General features: G+C 41.0%; 1 protein-coding gene across 5 annotated transcripts in view; it reads left to right on the top strand.

Moving 5' to 3' along the window:
• The window catches only part of creb5b (cAMP responsive element binding protein 5b), a 508,761-nt gene that overhangs the window by 293,643 nt on the left and 202,326 nt on the right, over positions 1 to 12,792 (top strand). The gene's annotated exons all lie outside the window — the stretch shown is intronic.

Genomic DNA, 12,792 nt, shown 5'->3' with positions numbered 1-12,792 from the left:
TATGGATATATTTACATTTACAACGAGAAGATGTATAAGGCTTGTAAGAAAACTTAGGAGTGTAATGTTTACATTCGATGTCAATGTTAAAGCATTTGTATGAAACCTCTCTGACCATTTACTTTAACAGAGATAATAACCCATTTATTTTAAACAGTATGACATCTTAGAGGGATGACATACGAATATATTAAGCATTTAATTGTTAATATTGATAATCTGATAACAATACGTTTCAGAAAATTATTTTATAATATTCATTGCACAGGTAATTATTTTTTAAAAGGGTAAACCACTTTTGAAAAAGCTGTATGTTTGACAGTAGGTGAAAACAAATTGCCTACTTAGTTTTAAAAACTGAAAATTGTTGGATCATATTTGTTAGGAAACACCACTACAATTGCTGCTTTCTTTTCATTGATGGTGATGAAGTAATCTTTTTTGCAATAATCCTTTTCAATAATTATGTTATGAATTCTATGGCATAACATCTAGCTTTGATTCATAACAAACTCGATACAACTAAACTTGCTATATTCTACTTAACCTCAAACTGGCTGTAAAAGCTTGTCATGATTTATTTTATCGGAATTTTCTTGGAGTGAAATAGACGTACTGTGCACATTACATTTCTTTTCACTCTATCTTGATTCTGATTAAAACCAATAAATCACTTACACTACTCAAAGTGTTTATTCTGAACTTTAAACAGCTGCTGCTTCTTTGAGGCAGCACTGTTTCTCTGTCTGTTTATCCCGTTTCCAATGGTAATAGCACCACCAAGTCTCTGTATGTCTGGAACTTGGCCTGGGGTTGTTTTGGTTACATTAAGTTTACTTTGGGCTTGCCAGATATAGTGGTGACTTCATAGTGCTGAGCTGGGGAGAGTGGCCAGTGCATTACATCATTGTCTGGCATGGAATCAGATGGGAAGGATATGACTCACACGGGCTAGTTAAGCCTTGGCTCTTATCCTTCATGTACACTGTGCTCTCATGTTCTGTACATCAGCAGGGAATTCAAGCTCAGTGATGTCCATGAGGTTTGTTATCAATTTTCAACTTTAATTTACTAGTTATTGAGCAGCTTTTTAAATCTTTACACGTATTATCTTTTGAATCGTTTCATTTGGTGTAAGAAGTTTGCCTTGGCTCTCTCAGTGTATCCAGTTGATTGTTTTGTTTTGCTGTATTATTCTACTAAGTTCGTACTAGAGATATGCCTGCATGTGGATTGATACGAGTTCGGTGAGCAATCCTATATACAATGATGTAATGCATAAGCGCCTAGTTAGCTCAGCAAGCTGAGAGTAAAGGGCAAGGGAAATATTCACCTGGTCTCTAGAGGATTAGCCTGACACTTGTCTGTGGCTAACAGACTTGTCTGTGACTACTGACTTACCTTAGAGAGTCAGACTTTGAAGGTCTTTAACCATAAGGTGTTAATGTACTTATTGAGGTGTTAGGCAACCTTGTTTGTAACAAAAGACCTTGCAAAATGTACTGTATGAAAAAAATGTAAACTGACCATCTGTTTTGTCATACAGAGTCTTAAAATACTTCAAGTTTTTGTCTCACATGTGGGACTAATTCGGTTCAAGTACACACAGAAATTGAAAGGCTTGTTCTGAAGCAGATCTACCCAAAAAAAAGATATAGTTATAAAAAGTCTAGCTGTACAGTTTTTGCAACTTAGTGCTGACATAAATACACCTAACACAGACGCAATGGAAGTGAAGCTTACTGTCGGAAAAACTTGTTGATTCCAGGTGACTGGGAGCAATTCTGCACTAATTTAATTTGAAAACCGCCAAGATAAAGATCTGAGCCACCTCACTTAAGAACATTCATAGCCCAACAAGAACCATAATTGTATTTAAGCTATGCTCAGGCGTTATAAAACAAAGAAGCTTTTCAGGGCAGCTTTCCATAGCAAAGCACTTTTAACTCCTTTCTTTATTTTTGTTATTTTTTTCTGACACTGGTTTCAGTTTTGCTTTGCTGATTGTTTTTAATATTGTTAGAAAACAGTCACTATAAAAAATGCCATAAAGTTGATTTGCTATCATTTTCATTTTTAAAACGCTATTGGAACTATGCAGAAGATATTCCTTTTACAGACATATCCAATGCTTACCACTGGATTAGATACAATGTACAAAATGTGTAAAGTCATCGATAAAATCACAAGAAGGAAATTAAAACTTAATTCCAAATTAAAAAGGAAAGGATATTTAATAAAACAGCTTAAAGTGTTCTGTTGCAGCTTTCAAGTAAAACACAAATAAACAGTTATTTTGCAAGATTTCCAACTTTCAGTATTTTTTGTGATTAATTTTTGAGATAAATTTTGAAATTGTATCAGTTCTATTCTAAAGTTAAGAAACAGACAGAAGATTTGTTGGTTCACCTGTACTGATGACACGCTCTTAGTGAGCCCAAGTAAGCGGGATGACACTAACATTTCTCCCCCATACCATCCCCACACCCCTGTTTCCATCAACAATACAAATTTTCTCTGTGGGAAGAAATACACGTCCTCCAAAGGAACTTATTCAGATGTATGGTATAAATTGCCTTGCAATGAATCTTAAGAAGTGAACCTGTCCCCTTTTACGATCTGGTGCAGAACTTTAGTGCGCTAACCCAGTTTATTACCACCTTTCTCACTTTATTTTAACATCCCAGACGATAGCTCAAATGGTGTATGTGGCTTCCAGAATTCATGTCATTTACAATTTATTTAAAATGTAGTAGTTGAAAGAATAAAACATTTGATCACTAATAAAATCTAGCCTTGTGTGTTTTAATAGGGAGTAAATGCAAATGATGGATAGGAATACTTAAAAATACTGTTTTTATTTTGACAAGGGCAGAGGTGACATTTCAGTATTTAAGGTACTCGAGGTTTTACAAGTTATCGATTGTCAGCCAGTGATATATCTGGACTGGATCTGTAGCATGCTTTAATTGAATCATTATTATGTGTACTGTTCGGCTGTTATTTACTTGCTATGTTTTAACATAGACCACACTTAACAGGATTTACCCTATAAAGCTACAAAATAACATTTGTTAAGGACAATGAAAGGAAAATGCAGATGAACATCAGGAATTCGAGCAACATCAGGACCACAACTAGTCTCCCGCAATTTTACAATAAAACTGATATTACATACTGCAATATTGCAATGATTCTTTATCCCCCTTTATCGTAATCAAAGATACAGAATCAAAAGCATAACAACAGCCCATTTATTTTAACTCTTCTATGCAAATATTTATACTTCAGATGAGCTACCTCCCATTCTAATTTCATCTTCCAAACCTACTACAGATTCTTCTATTCTTTTCTTCATTATGTGTCCATCAAGCCTTCCTTTATTTAAAACAATGCTACCTGCTTGTATTTTTTGAGGTGGACAGAAGTGTATTTCTTTCTTCTGTCCTGAAATTTTTGACTTCTAGCTGGTTTGACCTCACCCAAATAGCCATTTCTCTCAGGTAAAATTACAAATGAGGGGGTGATGGGGGGCATCATTGAAGATTCAAATTCTGCCTTCACCAGAGGTCCTCAGATGTGCACTCACAATAAGGGTCATGCAGGAATGTTGACTCTGCCAATCCGATCTTCTCTAACTCAGCCTTTTTGCAGCAAATTTGAATTTTTTAACTTGCATTCCTCCTGCTTTGATTAGATAATTTAGGAGGTAGAAAGAATCAAACTTGAAACCTACCTGCTTGGTGCAGTCAATTGCAAAACAAACAAATGATGAAAGCATTGAGGGAACATCTTTCCTAGTTCTGTTGGTTATTTGCCCTAAGAATAGGGGTGATTGACAAGGATGTGGCTAAACTAAATCAAAACTGATTGTTTCACCCCACCCCCCCAGTGGTACAGGCAATAGTATATTCACTGTATATTCACTTCTGGGTGGCTGAAATCAAATTGATTAGAATTCAGAAATTATAAAGGAGGGCATGTTACCTTTGTGGCTCTCGTGCTTGGGTGGCACGGTAACTCAGTGGTTAGCACCTCACAGCGCCAGGGACCTGGGTTCAATTCCCACCTTGGGGTCTGTGTGGAGTTTGCACATTCTTCCCATGTCTGCATGGGCTTCCTCTCACAATCCAAAGATGTGCTGGGCAGGTGAATTGGCCATGCTAAATTGACCATAGTGTTAAGTACATTAGTCAGGGGTAAATGTAAGGGAATGGGTCTGGGTGGGTTGCTCTTCAGAGGGTCGGTGTGGAGTTGTTGGGCTAAGGGGCCTGCTTCCATACTGTAGGGAATCTTATGCCTATCATAGCAGTAGATTAGTGCATAGACCATGGTCACAATTGGGCAAAAGGAAACTGCTAATTATGTGAGATAAAATACATCAGAAAAATCTTCTTCAATCCAAGAATAAAATTTTAACTTTGGTTTATTCAATACTGTATCTTTTTAGGTATTTAGCATCAACCTAATATTAGGAGGTTTCGTGCAAATCAAACAATTGAGAACAACTTAAAGTTGGGTTGGCAGAGAATACATTATCTATTTAATTGCATTTTTCATTTAATCATCTACCAAACTTTAACTAAATTCATTAGCCAATTAAATCCAGCTGTTTTACAACTGATTGACTGACTGAATTTAATTTGTCTGAGCTTCAGGGCCCAAAAAAAATCTGAATCAATTGGAACTGGAATTACTTGGCTATGTAGTTTCCACATATAACTAGATCAAATTTGTTAAACCTTTGACATTGCTCAAATTGTGTGGAACCAATACAGACTTTCTTTTGAATTGTCAAATGTATTTTAGTATTGCTGCAATATTGTAAAACAAAGATTCTTCACATTACCTTACACACACCTAAACTGACTGAGTTGCTCTAATCACCTGGAATAAGAAATTTGCCTGAGGGGAGATTGTTGTTTCTGTAAAAGAAGTTCAGTCTTCCTTTTCTCATGAATCACTTGATTGCACTGCATGTCTGCACACGACAGACACTGTTGGTTCTTTGTTTTAAGGCTCGTTGTGAGGTAGAACCATTTTATGGGCGTCTCAAGAAAAAAAGATTTGCTTTTGAGTTAAGAGATACCACCTCACTATTTCTGTAAAAAAATACAGGTAGGGAAACCCAGTTAAGATGAAAAACTATCTTAAGTTGTGAGACCATGGTTACACTTAATAAATAGATACATGTACATATATAATTGTAAGGCTATAGTTGGTAACAAAATTACTGTACATAATTAAAAATAATACATAGTTTTTTATTTATTTGGAGAATTGCAACAACTTGAATTGGTTTAACAGAAAAGGCAGGGAGGAGATTGCCGAGCCTTTGGCTTTGATCTTTATGTCGTCATTGTCTACAGGAATAGTACCAGAAGACTGGAGGATAGCAAATGTTGTCCCCTTTTTCAAGAAGGGGAGTAGAGACAACCCTGGTAATTATAGTCCAGTGAGCCTTACTTCGGTTGTGGTTAAAGTGTTGGAACAGGTTATATAAGAGATAGAATTTATAATCATCTCGATAAGATTAAGTTGATTGGGGATAGTCAGCACGGTTTTGTGAAGGACAGGTAGTCCCTTACAAATTTTATTGAGTTCTTTGAGAAGATGACCAAACAGGTGGATGAGGGTAAAACCGTTGATGTGGTGTATATGGATTTCAGTAGACGTTTGATAAGGTTGCCCATGGTAGGCTACTGCACAAAATACAGAGGCATGGGATTGAGGGTAACTTAGGTGTTTCAATCAGAAATTGGCTAGCTGAAAGAAAACAGAGGGTGGTGGTTGATGAGAAATGTTCCTCCTGGAGTTCAGTTACTCGTGGTGTACTGCAAGGATCTGTTTTGGGTCCACTGTTGTTTGTCATTTTTATAAATGACCTGGATGAGGGTGTAGAAGGATGGGTTAGTAAATTTGCGGACAACACTAAGATTGCTACAGTTGTGGATAGCGCCAAAGGATGTTGTAGGTTACAGAAGGACATAGATAAGCTGCATAGCTGGGCTAAGAGGTGGCAACTGGAGTTTAATGCAGAGACATGTGAGGTGATTCACTTTGGAAGGAGTAACAGGAATGTAGAGTACTGGACGAATGCTAAGATTCTTGGTAGTGTAGATGAGCAGGAAGATCTCGGTGTTCATGTACATAGATCCCTCGAAGTTGCCACCCAGGTTGATAGGGCTGTTAAGAAGGCATACAGTGTGTTATCTTTTATTAGTAGAGGGATCAAGTTTCGGAACCATGAGTTCATGCTGCAGCTGTACAAAACTCTGGTGTGGCCACAGTTGGAATATTACGTACAGTTCTGGTCACTGCATTATAGGAAGGATGTTGAAGCTTTGGAAAGGGTTCAGAGGAGATTTACTAGAATGTTGCCTGGTATGGAGGGAAGGTCTTATGAGGAAAGGTTGAGGGACTTGAGGCTGTTTTCGGTCAAGCGAAGAAGGTTGAGAGGTGATTTAATTCAGACATCTAATATAATCAGAGGGTTAGATTGGGTGGACCTTTTTCCTCGGATGGTGATGGCTCACACTAGGGGACATAGCTTCAAATTGAGGGGTGATAGATATAGGACAGGTGGCAGAGGTAGTTTCTTTATTCAGAGAGTAGTACAGGCATGGAATGCACTGCCTGTAACAGTTGTAGACTCACCAACTTTAAGGGCATTTTCGTCATCATTTGATAGGCATATGGACAAGAATGGAATATTGTAGGTTAGATGGGCTTCAGATTGGTTTCACAGGTTGGCGCAACATCAAGGGCCGAAGGGCCTGAACTGCACTATAATTTAGATTAGATTAGATTACTTACAGTGTGGAAACAGGCCATTTGGCCCAACAAGTCCACACCGACCCTCCAAAGAGTAGCCCACCCAGACCCATTACCCAACCCTATCTTTATCCCTGACTACTACACCTAACACTATGGGCAATTTAGCATGACCAACTCACCTGGCCTGTGGACTGTGGGAGGAAACCGGAGCACCCGGAGGAAACTCGCGCAGACATGGGGAGAATGTGCAAACTCCACACAGACAGTCACCCAAGGAGGGAATCGAACCCGGGTCCCTGGCACTGTGAGGCAGCAGTGCTAACCACTGAGCCACTGTGCCACCCCTATGTTCTATGTTAGATAACCTGCAGAAGGGACTATGCCTATTATTTCTTAGAATGAGGCTAAATGGTGTAAATTACCAGACTAGTTTGACATTCAGTACTGGATAAGCAGAAATTACATTCAATCAAGTATTGGGAAGACTGAATCAGTCATCTTCAATCCTTACTCAAAATTCCATTGCTGAAATCATCTTCTTGGCAACTGTTGAGGTTAAGCCAGCCCAGTCACAACCCAACTCTAAGATAAGCTTCCAAGCTCATATTTGCATGATTATTAAGACCACCTGTGTAGCATCACCCAAAATCACCTCTGACTCAACTCACCCTTTTCCATGCTTTTTTGACTTTGAGACTTGTTCCAAAGTATTGTTGGCTAGTTTCCCACATTATACCCTCTGTTTATCTTTATTAAATACAGTTGCTGTGAGGATTTAAATTGAAAATGAATGTATCACAATGCAAGTAGTAATGGGTGAAAGATGGGTTTGTGGGTCAGGCAGATAGTCATTGTTTTACATTCTCACCTGAGCCTCACTGAAATCAGAATTATATCCTGACAAGACGCTCAGGCAGGGAGCCTGGTCAGAGATCTGGAATCCATTGACCTTGTCTGGGGTTTTGCATTGGCCGTTTAACCAAATACCATTTTAGCTTCTTGCTATAATAAAACAAAGAACTGTGGCTGCTGGAAACCTGAAACAAAAACAGCCATTGCAGGAGAAACTCAGCAGGTCTGGTAGCTTCTGTGGAGAGCTCACACTTAGCTAACAGCTAACTGAGTACGAAAGCTTGAGAGATTGGATGAGGAAAACCACAGCCTGATAGTAGTCATGAGGGACTTCAACTTTCCAAATATTGACTGGGAACACTATAGTACGAGTACTATAGATGGGTCCGTTTTTGTCCAGTGTGTGCAGGAGGGTTTCCTGACACAGTATGTAGACAGGCCAACAAGGGGCGAAGCCACATTAGATTTGGTACTGGGTAATGAGCCCGGCCAGGTGTTAGACTTGGAAGTAGGTGAGCACTTTGATGATAGCGATCACAATTCTGTTATGTTTACTTTAGTGATAGAAAGGGATAGGTGTATACCACTGGGCAAGAGTTACAGCTGGGGGAAAGGCAACTATGATGCGATTAGGCAAGATTTAGGAAGCATAGGATGGAGAAGGAAACTGCAGGGGATAGGCACATTAAAAATGTGGAGCTTATTCAAGGAAAAGCTACTGTGTGTCCCAGATAAGTATGTACCTGTCAGGCAGGGAGGAAGGTGTAGAGCGTGGGAGCCGTGGTTTACGAAGGAAGTGGAATCTCTGGTCAAGAGGAAGAAGAAGGCTTATGTTAGGATGAGATGTGAAGGCTCAGTTAGGGTGCTTGAGGGTTACAAGGTAGCCAGAAAAGACCTAAAGAGAGAGCTCAGAAGAGCCAGGAGGAGACATGAGAAGTTGTTGGCGGAAAGGATCAGGGTAAACCCTAAGGCTTTCTATAGGTATTTAAGGAATAAAAGAATGACGAGAGTAAGATTAGGGCCAATCAAGGATAGTAGTGGGAAGTTGTGTGTGGAGTCAGAGGAGATAGGGGAAGCACTAAGTGAATACTTTTCAACAGTATTCACCCTAGAAAACGACAATGTTGTCGAAGAGATTACTGAGATAGAGGCTACTAGACTAGGTGTGATTGAGGTTCACAAGGAGGAAGTATTAGAAATCCTGCAGAGTGTGAAAATAGAGAAGTCCTCTGGGCCGGATGGGATTTATCCTAGGATCCTCTGGGAAGCCAGGGAGGAGATTGCCGAGCCTTTGGCATTAATCTTTAAATCATCATTGTCTACAGGAATAGTGCCAGAAGACTGGAGGATAGCAAATGTGGTTCCCATGTTCAAGAAGGGGAGTAGAGACAACCCTGGTAATTATAGACCTGTGAGCCTTACTTCAGTTGTTGGTAAAGTGTTGGAAAAGGTTATAGCAGATAGGATTTATAATAATCTAGAAAAGAATAATTTGATTAGGGATAGTCAGCACGGTTTTGTGAAGGGTAGGTCATGCCTCACAAACCTTATTGAGTTCTTTGAGAAGGTGACCAAACAGGTAGATGAGAGTAAACTGGTTGATGTGGTGTATATGGATTTCAGCAAGGCATTCGATAAGGTTCCCCACAGTAGGCTGTTGTACAAAATGCAGAGGAATGGGATTGTGGGAGATATAGCAGTTTGGATCAGTAGTTAGCTTGCTGAAAGAAGACAGAGGTAGGTGGTTAATGGGAAATGTTCATCCTGGAGTCCAGCTACCAGTGGTGTACCGCAAGGGTCAGTGTTGGGTCCTACTGCTGTCATCATTTTTATAAACGACCTGGATAAGGGTGTAGAAGGGTGAGTTAGTAAATTTGCAGACGACACTAAGGTCGGTGGAGTTGTGGATAGTGACGAAGGATGTAGTAGGTTACAGAGAGACATAGATAAGCTGCAGAGCTGGGCTGAGAGGTGGCAAATGGAGTTTAATGCGACAAGTGTGAGGTGATTCACTTTGGTCGGAGTAACCAGAATGCAAAGTACTGGGCTAATGGTAAGATTCTTGGTAGTGTAGATGAGCAGAGAGATCTCGGTGTCCAGGTACACAGGTCCTTGAAAGTTGCCACCCAGGTTGACAGGGTTGTTAGGAAGGCATACAGTGTTTTAGCTTTTATTAATAGAGGGATCGAGTTCCAGAGCCATGAGGTTATGCTACAGCTGTACAAAACTCTAGTGCAGCTGCACTTGGAGTATTGTGTACAGTTCTGGTCACCGCATTATAAGAAGGATGTGGAAGCTTTGGAAAGGGTGCAGAGGAGATTTACTAGGATGTTGCCTGGTATGGAGGGAAGGTCTTATGAGGAAAGTCTGAGGGACTTTAAGCTGTTTTTGTTAGAGAGAAGAAGGTTGAGAGGTGACTTAATAGAGACATATAAGATAATGAGAGGGTTAGATAGGGTGGACAGGGGAGAGCCTTTTTCCAAGTATGGTGACGGCGAGCACGAGGGGGCATAGCTTTAAATTGAGGGATGATAGATATAGGACAGATGTCAGAGGTAGTTTCTTTACTCAGGGAGTAGTAAGGGCATGGAATTCACCAACTTGAAGTACATTTAAGTCATAATTGGACAAGCATATGGACGTACATGGAATGATGTAGGTTAGATGGGCTTCAGATTGGTATGACAGGTCGGCGCAACATCGAGGCAGGCAGTTGTGTACTGTAATGTTCTATGTTAAGACGAGAAAGCCGATTGCACCTTCCAGCAACTGATTGGTTTATGAAGGGCTTTCTGTCAATATTGGGACTGAGGACCGTGAAGTCTTGGTTTCCAAGAGCTGTCAGCCAGTCAAAGGTCTGCAGAGCCAAGCAACGCAGTGGATGGGGTGTGATTGCTGCTCGCGCAATGCCACCCCCCCCTTACCCATCCTGCAGCTGGACTCCCAGGATGGAGGATTGCTCATTGGACAGGTAGCAATTGTTTTGGGCAGGGTGTTCTCTGAGGTTGGAAATTCCAGTGGGAAGGAGGTAAGGAGATCAAAGGACAGAGCATTCACACTCAGTATCCTTTTCCCACCCTGTCATATATCCATTACTATGACCTGCATTAACCTGCTCAGGATTGAGGGAGCTCCCCACCAACTGCCTGCCTGCACTCATCAACCAGAATCTTTATTATCCTGCCTCGAGCTGAAATAAGTGCAATCCTAGGTAGGAATTGTCCCTGAAGTGGTCATGCGTTCACTGTTAAAGGCTTCAATAGGAAGCAGGGGTGTGGGTAAAGTGGATCTTAGCACTTGTCTGCCAGAAAGTTAAAAATTACACAACACCAGGTTATAGTCCAACAGGTTTATTTGAAAGTACAAGCTTTTGAAGGCTTGTACTTTTAAGTAAACCTGTCGGACTATCATCTGGTGTTGTGTGATTTTAAACTTGAGATCCATTCTCTTGCACCGTCCTACCTGTCCATCTTCCTTTCCGTCTATCCATTCCACCCTCCCCTCCGACCTATCACCATCACCCTCAACCTGCATCTACCTATTGCCTTCCCAGCTACCTTCCCACACGCCCAGCCCCACCCTCCTATTTATCTTACACCCCCACCCCGTTCACATTCCTGATGAAGGGTCTATGTCCGAAACGTCAACTCTCCTGCTCCTCGCATGCTGCCTGACCTGCTGTGCTTTTCCAGTGCCACACTTTTCAATGGAAATTAATTCAGCCAAAGGCAAGAAGTTGCCAGGATTTTAACCCACCAGCAGTACTGTGGTCCAGAGATGCCCTGCAAGGTTCCCGACATTTTCCCCGGATGTTGCAGATACGGGAAATTGTCACCCTGCTTTGTGGACAGGGACTTGGAGAGATTTTTGGACAAGGTGGTGCAGAGACAGGACGTTTTCTTCCCCTGGGTCAAACAGCGGTTCATCACTATTCCAGCCAATTAAGTTCCCTTTCTGCCATTGAGGCATATTTCCTCTGGGACCGCAAGATCCCACCCTGTGGGGCTTTCACTATACAGGATGGTGGTGTGACCAATCCTGGAACAGTACATATTGGCCAAGACTTCTTATTTAAGGCAGGATATATTTTCAATTTTAGGAACTGAAAGAGCTCACTCGGTTGATCTGTGGGCTGAAGGAGTTGTCTTGGGAAGGGTTGTGCAGGATGGGCCTATAATTTGTGGCGTTTAGATGAATAAGAGGTGACCTTATTGAAATATGCAAAATTCTGAGAGAGTTTGAAGGAGTAGGTACTGAGAAGATATTGTCTCTCATCAGGGAATCTAGAAGAAGGAGGCATAGCTTCACAAGAAGGGGTCTTCAGTCTAAGATGGAACTACAGAGGAATTTTTTTTCTCTTAGAAGTTGTTAGTCTTTGGAAATCTCTACCCCAGAGAGTAATGGCGACTAACTCATTGAGCATATTCAAGATATTGATTTACAAGGAAGGTCATGGAGTCAGGGAGGAAAATGGAGTTAAGGCCCTCAACTGGTCAAGGGTCCAATCAGCTTCCTCATGCTCCCATTTCTTACCTTACCATGTGCTTATGTTCTTACCTTGTTGAGCTCTGGCAAGTTCCAGACAGCTCGAGAAAGCCAGAGAATGCTGTTAAGGCCAGAATGCTGGGTTAAATCTCTCTTCATTTAACTAAGGAGGTAAATGTTGAAATATTGAAATAATTTACCTGCCAGCTCCAAGTCAGTTTCCCTTTAAAGGTTTGATCCCAGAAGGAGGTGAAGTCATGTCCGGTTTCTAATGCAATGTCACCTTTTTTTGGGCTTTAAAGATTTCCTTTCCTGCATCCAAGGATGTGCCACCGCGCAGCACATTACCTTCCCACCATCCCCCCCCCATCCGACTCCCCCGCTGCCACACCCAATCCCCCTTGATGTCACTTAAAATTTGGCATTAGTGTTTGTAAATTTGCCTTTTCACAGGGGTTAATCCAGTTCATCCTGACAATTTTCTGCCACAATATATTGATGTTCAATGAGCCAGGGTACTGAACTCGTCCGAAAAAGATAGCACATGTGTATGCTTGGTAGGTGCCGCTGTCATTAAAGGTCAAGTTCTCTGACTGGAAACCCTCACATCACAGGGTGGAAATTTATGATGGGTAAGAACACATCCGGAGCAGCAAGGTTATAAATAAACTTGCTGTC

The sequence above is a fragment of the Chiloscyllium plagiosum genome, unplaced genomic scaffold (genome assembly GCF_037043375.1).
Source record: "Chiloscyllium plagiosum isolate Xiang-an unplaced genomic scaffold, Cpla_swu_hap1 HiC_scaffold_5, whole genome shotgun sequence".
NCBI classification, from domain to species: Eukaryota; Metazoa; Chordata; class Chondrichthyes; order Orectolobiformes; family Hemiscylliidae; genus Chiloscyllium; species Chiloscyllium plagiosum.
Note: the sequence above shows the minus strand (reverse complement) of the source record. Positions and strands in the feature narration are given on the sequence as shown.